The 15,645-nt window shown below is 37.7% G+C and overlaps 1 protein-coding gene across 1 annotated transcript in view; it reads left to right on the plus strand.

The window, feature by feature from the left end:
* SRT1 (sirtuin 1) overlaps positions 1 to 15,645 on the plus strand; it is a 318,614-nt gene that overhangs the window by 234,218 nt on the left and 68,751 nt on the right. The gene's annotated exons all lie outside the window — the stretch shown is intronic.

Below are 15,645 nucleotides of genomic sequence, written 5' to 3' on the forward strand. Positions count from 1 at the left end.
GGGATTTCACAAGGTTTTTCTCGGAGAAAAAAAGTATAAAAGGAACAGTTAGAAAATAGAAGTACAATGCCTTAGACACACAAGAATACATCATACATGTTACGCATAGAATCATGAACTGTAATTTCTCATTTGATGTCATCAAAATATATTACATGGATAAGATTATTGATGGAAATGCCAATGGAAATTACAGAATAAGTTAAAAGAATTTCATAGCTTGTCTCTTGGATCTCATAACCAAAATCATCCATGTCACTACCATTGGCACTGCAGTTGTGCTCTCCTCCCTCCAATCTACCTGTTTCCTCTCGATTTGTCACACTATATAGGAAAGGTCATTTTCGTGATAAACTGAAGGTAACTTGGAAGGGGAACCACTGTCACCTAAGTTTTTCACTCTTCTCAGATGAATGCAGATCACCAAAAGGGGGGCTTCCCTCTATGATACCTTGACACAACAAGCTATGTGCACCCAACACACAAAAGATTATCTTTACACCAATATGGGATAAATATTAAATACAAAGTTTGTGTTCTGTTTTTGGACAATGCGGAAAATACTCAATAGAATAATGATCAATCATTCATATGTCTCCTTCAATGTGGAAAGTGGTATCATGATCACAGATATATGGCCTGCTGGTCAAATCTAGTAATCTTCAATGCAATCTTCAGATCCGATTTTGTGAAACAAAAAACAAAAAGATAAACAAGATTTCCAAACGCAGGATACGAGAAACTCAAGACGAGGACATGGAAGTCGTATTTTTTATGGTTTCCTTCTTATCCTCTAAACCACTGTACAAAACAGCGCTGCTAAAATGGTAGTACAGGTCTGTTAAAATCAGACAGTGAGACAGAGTGGTTGTTAACAACTTAATACAGATTAAAATTACCCAAAGTTGCAAACAGCTTTAATTCTCAGGGTTGGCTGTCATAAAAAAATGCAAAAGGAAGTTAACATGTTGGTCTTTCACTTATAGGAACAGCATGCATTTGTTGAATTTGAGAACTGTTATCAGAATACTGAGAGAATATGTTCATATAATTTATCAAACAGTTAGTGTGCAAACTAGACATCAAATTTGTTAAGATCATGAGCCCAGATTTAGAGTGCGTGCCTTGTGCCAAAAGAAAACATTTGTCTCCAGGCATTCAAAAATGATTTACCAGCTATCAATTATGAATTCATAACCAGCTTACATGCCTTAGATCAATACTGTTGTGCAGACACAAAAAATTGTTGTAGCATTTTGTCAAACATATAGTAAACAACCTTATGCGCATCCCATACTAACGGCTCACATAAATTTCAAGTGACAAGATCTGAAATCACTCATGCAGTGATGAATATGCATCTACAAACATAGATCAATGCTCCCATATGGCAATATATTATCAATCATTATTGCAACAATTTTCAGACAGGCTGTGGTAAAGATTTCTCTCATAAATTTCTACAAACAGTTAGTACACATCCATGCGTACCTCTAAGATTTATGTTGCAACCGCAGAAGGAAAAGATTTGTACATGTTATCTCTGGTGTACAACATAAAGAATGACTTCCTAATGCAAACCTGTATTTAAAATACTGTAACATGTGGGATTCTTACATGACCTTTAATGATATCACATTCATTATGGAGATTAAAGGTCATGAATAATGTCAAGAACTAATTCATGACCTTTAATGACATCATATTCATTGAAGCTCCTGAATCCAACATACAGTTGTGCAATAGGAGGCCATTAATGCCAAATGTGATTTAAAAAAAAGGACTGCTCTCATCTATCGCTCCTTGATGCATAGATTGTAATATGACTGGGGCATCTTCACTTTGCTCTTCATGGTTCAAGAACTGTCCAACCTTTCCCATTTCACATGCGATCTTTATTATGTCAGATAAAGGGATTGGACCATGACCTTTGCCGAAGTCAGATCTATATTTAAATCAATATCCCTGCTATTCTGCTTGATGGCGAGTGAGCTTGTGATATATCTGTATTGATGCTCGCTTATTCATAGTCTGAGCATGATCCTGTTGACTTCCAAACCTATTGCCTTGTGAAATCCTAGGAATTTGATTCCTTCTTGGATATTGCATTATTTTTTCTTCCTGAGGTCATTCTTGGGTTCTTCATCCATAGAATTTAGCATGTTCATCCTTGACCTAGTTGTGGCATCTGTGCTCTTCTCCCTATGCTCTTTCATCTGTTCTTCACTTAGGATGATGGGTTTGTGTTGGAGCATGCAAACGTAATCATCTTCCTCAACCCAGTTCAGATTGTCCATACCTTTGGCCCCCCTGCTCCATCTTATCTGAAATTTCTGGGACAGTCTTGCTCACTGTGTGGGTCATCACAGGGCAAACACAAAAGAACTTCTACTTGACTAACCATATTTGTTGGGGCCAAGGCGTTTGGGAATCTTTGTTCCCGAGGAACCCTATTCCCAATTCAACCTGCATTTCCTTGCTGCCTTGGTTGATAAACACTTTGTTTCCCTCTCTCTGGATTCATCATTCTATTTAATAAAGCAGTTTGGGACTGAATAAGGTCAGCAGACAATTTCTCAAATTTCTCAGTCAAGGCTCTTATGGGGTCTTGAATCAGGTCAGCTGTATGCATATTCATGGGTTTCATTTCTTCCCATGAGGTAGATGCTCGAGTAGAACCCATGGGATCAAGTTTGGATGAGAGCATGTTCTCCTCAATCTTACCTGCCCAAGCCTGTGCTTCTTCCGGAGTACTAGGAAGTTTGTCTTTGAGCATAAGGCCAAAATGTCCTTAATATGGATTGGTGTAGTGAAGGAGAACAACGTCATCATTTGGCCTGATTCTTTTTGGAATCATATCATCAAGCTTTCTAAACCTATCATCAAATACTTTAATAGTCTCGTTCTCCTTTTTCTTGATTTTGTGGAGCTGGGACCTGAGCATTCTACCATCTTTACGCAAGGCCCAACATTTCAAGAAGGCCACATCAAATTCATTCTAGCAGTGGATGCTATTATCAAGCAAACAATGAAACCCCACTTTAGCTTCTTCCTTGAAGGACAAAGCGAATACCTTCATAACATAATGTTGTGTCCCTCGATTACACTTGCCTCTCCTACAAAATCATAAAATTTAGTTAGATGCTCCTTGGTGGTAATCACGTTATTTCCAACGAATTTAGGAAACCAATTTTGGTATTTATCATGCATGGCATATGGGTCCCCTTGGTGCCTATGACTTCTATGGCCTTGTAAACATTTTTAACCCACGAGAGGGTTGCCATGACTCCTCAGTCAACATCAATGTTACTTGGGAGCGGGAGCGGAAGCGGGGAGCGGGAGCGGGAGCGGAAGCGGGAGCGGGAGCAACCATTTTCAGAAGCTCCCGGTTTGGGAGCGAATCCCGGAGCGATTTTTTAAAAATATATATATTTTTTATATTTTTTAATTTTTGATACATATATGTCAACAAAAACATGTAGAATGATGAATTAGATATAAAAAACATAAAAAAGCATAGATTGAACCATATAACAACAATCATCTAGAAGTTATAATCTTCATCAACCACGTCCGCAAGTTAGTAATATAGTAACATACAACATATTGAGTCTCATGATTCATCAATCCTAAAGTTTCAAGCTTTCAAAATTCAATATATAACATTTATCATCATTGATCACCAAAGTTGTACTTGTAAGCTAAGTGTAACCATTACAACAAATAATATCTAACATGAAATGAAATGTTATAAAATGAAATGAAATGAAACAACTTTCAACTTTCATGAAGCATCATATTCATAATTCATTACTAATGAGTTATAATTGCCAACTTCAAACTTAAATTGTCATATATTGTTTAAAAAAATATCATAATAAATATGAAAGAGTCAATAGTTATAAAAGCTACTAGAAACTAGAAAAGAGAAGTAAATCTATTATCTATTTCTTATGCTTGGGCCTCTTGCCACCACGAGAAATGTCTAATTTTTTAGTCTTGTTGCAAAATCAGGATCTTTGTCATTAATATCACCCTCCAAGCATTAATATCCAGAGGTATCTTTGTCATTACCTTTGTATCTGTATAGGGATCTTTGTCATTAATATCACCCTCTAAGCATTAACATAAGATAGAAAAAGCATAGCATGTCAAGTCAAGATTTTGTTTGAGTGATGCGTACATTTTTAGAAGGGTCATGATAGAGGAGTTCGACAACCAATGTCACTAACATCAAGGTACATAGAGGGATTGGTACTCTTGATTAAATATGAGTTCCATACCCTAATACATGACAAAATTCAATGGAAACATTGCAATCCCCCAATCCTGAAATCCTGAAAAACTGATAAGTCTGCTGGATTTTGAATGAAATCTAAAATTCTACTTTCTCCATATGAAATCCAATGAGGACGAAACCACTCTCAAACATCCTGAGTCATTTCATGGTAATGTTAAAAATTTAAGTAAAAGGATGAAAATGAAAATTAAAGAAAATGTCACTTTTACTTTAAGAATTTAACATTACCATGAATAGCATATCAATACTAGGGCCTAGACTTGATCATTAAGTTGCCCCACTCAAAAACTATTTGTTTCTTTCAAAAAAAATTGCATTTCGAACATTACTACAAAAAAAAAAATGCAGAAAAGGCAAAACGCTCCCGAAAAGGCAGGGAGCGAAATTTTTTTTAGGGAGCGCGCTCCCGAAATCGCTCCCTTTTCGGGAGCGCGCTCCCGACCCGCTCCCGAGTCGCTCCCGCCCGGAGCGCGGATCGGGAGCGGGAGCGAGGGGGGGGGGGGGGGGGGGCGCTCCCCCGCAACACTGGTCAACATGTAGCATTGAAGTCTCGAATAATAATCTAATGTCTTGGACTACTTCAAGGGTCCTATCCTAGGAGGCTTGAGATTCTCTTCTTGATTGCCTCCTATACACCCTTTTTGGGTAGTTAAACCTCGAAACCATTTTTTGAGTGGAACTTCAAGTATTATATCTTTGGCGTGAAGTTCTCTCCTGTGGAGTTTCTGGATGAATGTCCAAGATTAGAATGAGATGACACTTAACTTGTGGAAGCTTACTCTTCTAGATTTTCGGGAAACTGACCTTGCTCCCCAACAACTGCACGAAAATGTCACCTCTCAACTTTTCACGCTAGATAGGCATGGATAAACTGAGGGCAACGTGGAAGAGGAACCACTGTCACTTAAGTTCCCACTTCTCGACTCTTTTCAAATGATTGCAAATGACCTAAGTGGGGCTTCCATATATGATATCTTGACACATAGAGCTATGTGTATGTGAAAATTTCAACTATTGTAGCAACTGGAAATTATTCTTCTAACTGCAAATTTAATTATGCAGTTTATTTGCTACAATAATCAACAAATAAAATCACAAATGCAATTTTCACCATAAAAAATGCTGTGGAAAATAAAATTATGGAAACTAAGAAATACTAGCGCACATAAAAATGACACAATTATTTTTGGACAATTGTCCCTGGAAAAACCCAATGCGGGAAAACTGATGCAACAGTTGAGGGTTTTATTATTATGCAGCAAGAAAAGTTCTGACTACAATAAAATGATGCCAAACTGGTGTTTCTATCTGAGAGAAATATTGGAAAAATTATCTGAGGGAATTTACCCTCCTCCTCAAGCGATCCTGCAACAAACTGAGCCTCAAAAACGGGCTCTCCAAACTCTTGCGTAGGCCCCTCTGAGTTGCTTCTGCATAGGCCTACACGCACTAGCTAGAATCTGCCCCTGAAGATGACGTCCTGACTCCTACCTGCTGCTGCCTCTAGAAGTGATTCTCCTGGCCTCCTGGAAATTTTCCCAGCTACTGGAAGCTGAATCAACCCCTCCAGACTGAATTGAACTGCCTTTCTTGAGGCACTGTGCAGTGCGTGCACAGTCTCTTGAAGAATAACTTCAGCCTTCTCTTGTAACTCTTTTGAGACTAGAAACTCTTCCAGAAAATCTCTCTGTTTCCCCTCTGCCACCTACTACTTGATCATTGGCAGCGATCTCTCTGCTGAATCACCTGCAACTGGGAAATTAAACTGCCTTTATCACTTAGTATTTGCAATTGGTGTCTTTCCCATCTACCCATTGAACTCCTCTTATAATCTCTAGTTGGGACTCCAACGACCACAATTAATACTTAATCGATGGTTGAGATCATCTCCAAGTCGATCTATGTGAGTTTTTAGAGAATTTTCACCTTTCTCAATTAATTACTATTAATTAACCAGTGTTCCTAAATTAGACTTAGGAAAAATTTAAATGATGGTCAATTAATTTAATTGAGCTATTTCTAGGTGGAATTTCTAGAAATGATTTCTGGGTTTTGGAGAACTTCCGTGTTTTAGCCTCTCCACAAAGTTTTGAGACTATAACACCATCTGATGCTACAAAAACTAATATTGTACCCAACACATGTGATAGATTATATTCACACCTATATGGGATAAATATGAAGGTTGTGTCCTGTTTTTGGACAATGCGGCAAAATACTCAATAGAATAGTGATCAATAACATCTATACATCTCCTTCAATGTGGAAAGTAAGATCATGATCATGGATATATGGCATGCTCGTCAAATCTAGTAACCTTCAACGTGATCTGCAGATCAGATTTTGTGAAACAAAAATCAAGAAGATAAAAAAGATTTCCAAATGTGGATACGAGAAACTCAAGGCTAGGACATAGAAGTTGTATTTAAATTATGGTTTCCTTTTTAACCTCTAGACCAGCATAAAAAACAGTGATGCTTAAATGGAAGTACAGGTCTGTTAAAGCTCAGACAGTGAGACAAAGTGGTTGTTAATAACTTAATACAGATTTAAAATTACACCAAAGTTGAAAACAGCTTTAATTTTCAGGTTTGGCTATCATAAACAATGCAAAAGGCAGTTAACATGTTGGTATTTTACTTGTAGGAACAGCATACATTTGTTGAATTTGAGAACTATTATTAGAATATTTAGAGTGTATGTTCATACAATTCGTCAAACAGTTAGCATGCAAACTAGGAATCAAATTTGCAAGATCATGAGCCTAGATTTAGAGTGCATGCCTTGTGCCAAAAGAAAACATTTATCTCCAGGCATTCAAAAATTATCTACCAGCTACTGTTGAAATTCTATGGCAAGTGCAGTAAAATACAATTTTGTACTCTGATAATTACTTCCTAATGATTTTCAACCAATATTTCTAATGCCACTGATATCATTGAATAATTAACACATAAAATCTCAACAGTAGACGCAGTGGAAACAGTAAAGGTCATAGGAAGACAACCATGCACAATAGGCACAAAATTTTTCACTTGGGAAACCTAACCTTGGGAGAAAGCCCAACAATCTTTTTCGTGAGGAGAAATTGTCTTTCAGCAAGGTTTGCAATGTTGTTGTTTCATGATTTCCTAATCTGATGATTACTTTCCAATGTTTTCTTAATCAAATCCACTTATCATTAAGCAATTATACATAGGGAATCTCAACAGTAAAAACAATAATGACAGTAGGATCATGAAGAGACAGGCAAGCACGAGAGACAAAATTTTACCCTAGGAAAACCCTAACTAGTGAAAAAGGCAGCAATCTTTTCTTAGGAGAAATTCTTTAATTCAACAAGAGTGCAATCTGAGTTTCGTAAGACAACTTGGGAACTCCTAGGGGTAAACCAACACTTCTCACACGAACAAAATTCTAGGGCTAGCCCAACTCTTCTTTCATGAATAGTAGGCACAAAAACTCCTTAGGTGACCTCTTCGTAGGTCCAAGACAACTCGGGCTTGTCTCCCAGGTCTCCAAGGTCTCTCGTCCCTCTTTCTCTGTCTGTGGCCTCTTCTTTTCTTCCTTTCCTCGGACTTGAAGCTACTTTAGCCTCCTGCAATAGACTGAGGCTTTTCAGCTTACTTCCAGCAATCTTCTAGGGCTTTGACCCTCCTTCAAGAGACAAAACTTAGACTTTTCCTCTTCCTCTAACACAGATAAGTAGCTCGACTTCCCTTGCTTTAACTTGACTTCTTAAGATGATCTGCGACTCCTTCCGAAGATTTATTGTGATTCGAATTTGCTTGCCCAAGGGAGGAGGTCTAGACAGAGAGGGGCAAAGACAGTGAAGCTGGAGGAAGATTTCCAGTTCTGGTGAGTGCATTGCAGAGAAAGGCTGAAATTTCTCCAGGAAGCTGCGCAGAGGCAACGCAAAAGCTTCAGTGAGCAGTTTGATTTTGCTGGGGTGAAGCTGGTTTTCAGTTCCAGAGGCCGGAAAGTATTTCCAGAGTGCCAGAGGGTCAGTTTCCCATTCAGTAGCAGGCAATACAGCTTGATCTTCAGTTGTTTCGGGCTGAGTGTGTAGCAAACTGTGCAAAGGTGACGCAGAAGTTGTGGAAAGCTAGGTGGACGACTTGATTTTTAGTGGTAGTCGAGTACTGAGATTGCTCGGAGTGAGGGTACTTTCCCTCAAGATATTTTTGCTAGTATTTTCTCTGCAGGATTGCCAGTTTTCGGCATCCAGATTGTATTAAGATAAATTCATTGCTGCGTTGTTGACCTCTACTGGTCAACTACCCATGCAGTACACCACCCTTTTCTTGGCAAAAAGGGGCAGCACCTGATCAGCGTATCCGTGCCATCCTGCAGTCATCAGCAGCTCAATCATTTTTTATTGTAAACCCAATCTGCATGTATTAATTGTAAATAATCTTAGCAGACATGAGTCGTGTATATGAATTGCCTAGGTGGACCTAACTTTCTAGTGGTAATCTACATCCCGGAAGGTTTTTCGTCTCACCGATCCATGGATCGGCAGAGTTTTCCTTCAAACCTGACCCCAAAGCCGGGATGGATTTTGTCATTGGAATTTTAGGAGAATCCTAGTGTATTGATCTGCTAGATTATAGTTGTGTCGCAGAACTGGGTGATTTGTGAGGGTCTATGTTAAAGGGGTTTTCTCCCTTAAGATGTAAATTGTAAAAGTCATGATGTAATGTGTCCTGAGGGTCGAAAAATGTTTTAAATCCCCTCATGAGTCTTAAGTCCTAGGTCCTAGGTGATGTTTCCGAAGGCTTAGTTCAATGATCCATTTTAAAATGAATTAAGAAATTAAAAAAATGAATAAAAATAATAAAATAATAAAATAAATAAAAATTAAAAAATGAAATAAATAAAAAAATAATAAAAAATTAAAAAATAAAACAAAAACCCTAACTAATAAAATAATAATATTTTAAGTGAATAAATCGACGGATGAGATCAAGAGATGTCTTGATCCTCATCAACGGTCGAGATCATTTCTACATGGATCACTCGAACTAGCCGTTGGGATCATTTCCTTTAAATAGGGTGCTAGGGGTCATTTTCAGATCATTCGATCTGTGAGTCTGAGACTGAAGAAGCTCTATTGTAAATCTGTTTCTGGTTAATAAAAGAAGACTTTGGGGTCCATATCTTGCTGGTGTTACTCTCTTAAAATGCTGTGAGATTGTTTCATTTTCTGCATATGTTATTTTCAGCCGTTAATAATAGCCTTTTGTAGAGTATTGTGAGCACAGGTATCTTGTTCACTTGCTGGGGTTTGGGTGCTGTTAGGGTTTCTGAAGTAATGGCAGGTATCTCCATTACTTCCTGAGATCTAGCAGCATTTTTGCCCTCTTTATTGACAGTTGTTTTGAGCTGTGCAGAAAACATCATTGAAGGAAATTTTGTGGGCATTCGGGGAAGTTCTCGGCTGAACCAGCCAACTCCCGCAAGCATTTTGTGTTGAGCCCAGTTGGATTTGATCCTGGGTCTATCATTCGGTTTATTTTTTTTAAATTTGCATGAGAGATTTTCTGAAGTTCTTCACAGTGAAAATCTGAGAATCTTTATTTCTTTAAAATATTTCTGTGCCTATTACTAAAATCTGGCTGTTAAGGGGCCAAATCTGTACATTAAATTAGCTGATCTAGTTTTTTTTTTAAATTTTCGTTTTACACGGTCTTCATTAGGGTTTAGGGTTTTTAGTTCAGTTTCTGGTATTCTTCATTTTAGGTTCTCTTTTCTTTTGCCAGGTTATAAGTGTAGGTTCTGAAAAATATGTCGGGGTTTCCATGACGCAATCTCAGCAGGAAATGTTTGCACTCAGCCCCACGCACTTGCAAAATCATAAGGTGATCAATCGATACGGGACAGATAACAAAAGAAATTCTTCTGTGGCTGGGGTTGTAGACATTTCGATTCCAGTGCTTAATCTGCGGCTCAGTTTTTTCGACCCTGCACATCGTATCATTGGATCGCATCCACGCCGCGTCTCAGTGCTCATTCCAAACCAAATCATATTTTTCTCAGCCATTGAAAAAGCTCATGCCGTAGAACATCTTGGGTATGATCGATGTGATCGCCGGAGCCTGCAAATCGTCTGATCGTTCCGAGGCATCGAAAACATCGGTTGTTGGCTCAGATTCATTTGATGAAATCGGGTATTCGTAAGTCATTTCCACCGGCATCAGAGGCAATCTGTCATCGATCACTCAGGCACGCGCGGTAACAAGTGGTCAGGATCCTCGTCTAGCCGCTCCTCAATCTCATTCACCGAAGGTTGTTCATCGATCTGGTCATCGAAATATATCCTCGGCCAGCATCTTCGTTTTGGAATTTGTGTGTAGACTTATACCCACATCAAACCAAGGGAGAATGCGGTTCGCCCTTCCTATTTTCCCAAACATTACGGCGTGGTCACCTGCTAATTCCGCATAAGTCGTTCCAGGTTTCACTTCCCAGCGTTTTTCGATTCTCTTTGTCACGTTGTTGAGGGTTGATCTCGTCTCGGCGTTCTTCCTTGATCGTATGCGGTAAGTTAGGTTTTTTTTGAAGCATAGCGTAAGTTTGCATGAGACTCGAAGTTTCGTGTGCGGCCAAATAGTTTCTGATTCCTGTTTGATTGTTTTTCAATTCGATATAGTGCGTAGTCTATGTTTTAATTTAGAGCTATTTTAGATTTGTAATATATGTTTATGTTTTAATATTTTCGTTTTAGATTCGGATTTGGCTTGGTTATTCCTTTTAGGTTAGTCTTAGTTTTAGCTTTAATAATTTGTTTTATTAGCGTAGATTTTTTATTTAGATTTTAATTTGATCTAAAATTTGTATAGTTTTCTTTTATGTAGATTTTATTTTTATGTTTTAGATTTTATTGTTTTAGATTTCAGTTAGAATTAGATTTTAAGTTTTAGTTTAAATAAAGTTTTATAAATTTTAGGATTTTTAAAATTTCATTTTTATGTAAAAAAAAAAAAAAAAAAAAAAAAAAAAATTGGAAAATTTTTCTTCGTCAGATCCAGTTTTATTTTCGGGAATTATTATCTTTCATGCTGAGATCTAAGTTTTCAAGTCGAGATACGAATCTGATATCTGGTTAATGATTCTCATGGTGGTTTAAAGCATTCATCTTTTCTAAATTTTCAATTGCTGGATATCGTTTTTTGTCATTCTAAGAGCATTGTGATTTAGCTGATTCCTTTTGATGACAAATGATTGCTGTTCACGTTTTATGTTTCTATATCATCTAACTAATAATCGTTTTAATAACAATCTCATAAGGCACTGGTCTGCTAAGTTAATCAAATCCATCGAGTACTTTTTACATCGTATCTCGTGTCTCCCAACCAACTGGTCGACAGTTGGTCACATCATCTCACAGGGTTTACCCCCCTTAGCCGCGGGAGACAGGGTTAAACGGAGGGATCGGGGTTCAGAGTGACAGCCCCCGGTCTGAGGGTTGTCGTGTCAATCCGCGCGACAACATTTTTTGGCGCCGTTGTCGGGGATAGAGTTTTTCTGTCCTTGGTGTTTCAACATCTTTTCATCATTCATCGTTCATCTGTCTATCGTTCGTTTGAGCTGGCAACGCCAACATTTTTTGGCGCCGCTGCCGGGGATACTTTTTCTCGGTGTTTTAAACGACAAATCATTTTTCTCATTTCTTATCTCTTCTTCTGGCCCGGCAACGCCAACATTTTTTGGCGCCGTTGCCGGGGATAGAGTTTTTCTGTTCCGGGGAATACTTTATTCTCGGTGTTTCAAACGACATTCATCTTCTCATCTCTCATCTCTCAGTTGAGCTGGCAGATTCAATATTTTTGGCATCTTTTCATCCCATAGCAGCGGCATCTCTTGGGTTTGTTTCTTGTTTGGGTGGCGACTCCATTTTCTTATTTTTTCCCAGACAAGAAGCCTGCCGCATATTTGTTTGTTGATTACTTCTTGGATCTTAGAATCAGATTTATTGTTCAAGTGGCGACTCCATTTCTTTCATCTCTTAATTTTCTTGAGCAGAAATCTCTTTCTATCATCCATTTGATCGCTTACTGTTCATCATGGATTATTCATGTAAACCATGTCATTTTACTAATAATCTCCATGATCTTCCGAAAGAGGCCATTTCTAAATTATTTAAGTTCTCGGGTGATGATTCGGTCGCTGTTACACGTCATTTAAACATGTTTACTTGTGTAATGATCTTATATTGTAGATTTCCTCAATATAATCATGAAGATTTCAAGATGCGTCTCTTTGTCCATTCTTTAGAGGGTGATGCCTTGAATTGGTTTAATAACTTTCCTAATGATTTTTTCACTTCTTTACAAGACATTCTCAATGCTTTTAAAGATAGATATGATAGTCCAAACAACTTGCCTTCTACTTCTAAAATTGTTGTGCAAAAGAAAGAAAGTAATCTTATAAAAAATCCAGCTGTTGAAGAAAGTTTTCAAGATCAGAATGTGTCATCAACCGAAAATATTGCAGATCAAGTTCATGATAGTGAAAAATCAGGGACAAATGACAATGAAAGGGAAGAGCAAAAGCAAATTTTACGAGATCTAATGATGCTGGTAAGAAATATGGAAATCAACCAAACTAATTATGTCAATGATGTGAAAACTTTATGCACCCACCTGGAAAAACGTAATAGGGAGATTGAAGTCACGCAAAATCAGCATGCTAAAGAAATTGAGGCCATGAAAACTAAATATGAAACAGAAATTAGAAGCATGCAAAGCAAGATGTCAGTCTTAGAGGAAAATATGGTGACCATGAAAGTTGATCATGATAGGGAAATTGACTCTATGCAAAACAAGTTATTAACTATGGAAGAGGAAATGACTATCATGACGTTCAATCATAATAATCAGTTGGCTGACATGCAAGCGAATCATAAAGAAGAAATAAATTTCATGCAGCATTACTTGATGGACATAAAGGAAAAGAACAATAAAATGATAAAAGACATGGAAGAACATCATGCCAGACAAATCGGTGATATAAAGGTTGAACATTTTAGACAGATGGATGCCATTAGAATACAGGTTCAAAGGTTTCAGCAATTGGAAGATGAAAGAAACCAGGTGACATCAATAGATCATGAGCCTTCTCATGTGCTGCAACAAGCTCCATCTTATTATGAGGAGGTTATTGATTCGATTGAAAGATGGTTAATTGAAGGTGATCCGGATAGACTTAAGAATGATAAAGATCAGATGCGGGCTAAAGAAAGACATATCACGCATACTTCATCTGATAGTTTTGAAACAGAAAGTTCCAGGTCATCAGTAATTCAACCTGCCAGAAAGAAAAAACGTAAGAGAAAGAAAATAAGAAGAAGATTTGATGCATCAGACGACCGTGAGCAGCTTGATTTTCGGATAGGAAAGAGTCCTACCATATGCAAAATTGGACATGGCACATCCGACAAGCAGCCAACAGATATGCCTGAAAGCAGGCAAATGCTCAGTATGCACTTTATTGAACACATGTGATGCCATGGGGCATCTTTTGTATCGTATTTCTAACCCTACTCCTTGTTTTTTCTGCATTTCTAGGATTAGATTTGTTTTTCTAGTTAGTTAATAAATAAAGAGCTTTTATCTTTTCCTGTGCTTAATGTATATGATGATTTTTGGATGGACGCTACTTATTTTTGTGTTGTATGGATGCAGATTCTGGATTCTCACATTCCTGCAAGCAGCAACGTGTCCCCAAGTAGAGCCAGATGTTGACCTCTACTGGTCAACTACCCATGCAGTACACCACCCTTTTCTTGGCAAAAAGGGGCAGCACCTGATCAGCGTATCCGTGCCATCCTGCAGTCATCAGCAGCTTAATCATTTTTTATTGTAAACCCAGTCTGCATCTATTAATTGTAAATAATCTTAGCAGACATGAGTCGTGTATATGAATTGCCTAGGTGGACCTAACTTTCTAGTTGTAATCTACGTCCCGGAAGGTTTTTTGTCTCACCGATCCATGGATCGGCAGAGTTTTCCTTCAAACCTGACCCCAAAGCCGGGATGGATTTTGTCATTGGAATTTTAGGAGAATCCTAGTGTATTGATCTGCTAGATTATAGTTGTGTCGCAGAACTGGGTGATTTGTGAGGGTCTATGTTAAAGGGGTTTTCTCCCTTAAGATGTAAATTGTAAAAGTCATGATGTAATGTGTCCTGAGGGTCGAAAAATGTTTTAAATCCCCTCATGAGTCCTAAGTCCTAGGTCGTAGGTGATGTTTCCGAAGGCTTAGTTTGATGATCCATTTTAAAATGAATTAAGAAATTAAAAAAATGAATAAAAATAATAAAATAATAAAATAAATAAAAATTAAAAAATGAAATAAATAAAAAAATAATAAAAAATTAAAAAATAAAACAAAAACCCTAACTAATAAAATAATAATATTTTAAGTGAATAAATCGACGGATGAGATCAAGAGATGTCTTGATCCTCATCAACGGTCGAGATCATTTCTACATGGATCACTCGAACTAGCCGTTGGGATCATTTCCTTTAAATAGGGTGCTAGGGGTCATTTTCAGATCATTCGATCTGTGAGTCTGAGACTGAAGAAGCTCTATTGTAAATCTATTTCTGGTTAATAAAAGAAGACTTTGGGGTCCATATCTTGCTGGTGTTACTCTCTTAAAATGCTGTGAGATTGTTTCATTTTTTGCATATGTTATTTTCAGCCGTTAATAATAGCTTTTTGTAGAGTATTGTGAGCACAGGTATCTTGTTCACTTGCTGGGGTTTGGGTGCTGTTAGGGTTTCTGAAGTAATGGCAGGTATCTCCATTACTTCCTAAGATCTAGCAACATTTTTGCCCTCTTTATTGACAGTTGGTTTGAGCTGTGCAGAAAACATCATTGAAGGAAATTTTGTGGGCGTTCAGGGAAGTTCTCGGCTGAACCAGCCAACTCTCGCAAGCATTTTGTGTTGAGCCCAGTTGGATTTGATCCTGGGTCTATCATTCGGTTTATTTTTTTTAAATTTGCATGAGAGATTTTCTGAAGTTCTTCACAGTGAAAATCTGAGAATCTTTATTTCTTTAAAATATTTCTGTGCCTATTGCTGAAATCTGGCTGTTAAGGGGCCAAATCTGTACATTAAATTAGCTGATCTAGTTTTTTTTCAAATTTTTGTTTTACACAGTCTTCATTAGGGTTTAGGGTTTTTAGTTTAGTTTCTGGTATTCTTCATTTTAGGTTCTCTTTTCTTTTGCCAGGTTACAAGTGCAGGTTCTGAAAAATATGTCGGGGTTTCCATGACGCAATCTCAGCAGGAAATGTTTGCACTCAGCCCCACGCACTTGCAAAAGCATAAGGT

This window comes from Pinus tabuliformis, chromosome 1_2, assembly GCF_031772625.1.
Source record: "Pinus tabuliformis cultivar Carrire ecotype Pingquan chromosome 1_2, CPIR1, whole genome shotgun sequence".
In the NCBI taxonomy this organism is placed as follows: domain Eukaryota; kingdom Viridiplantae; phylum Streptophyta; class Pinopsida; order Pinales; family Pinaceae; genus Pinus; species Pinus tabuliformis.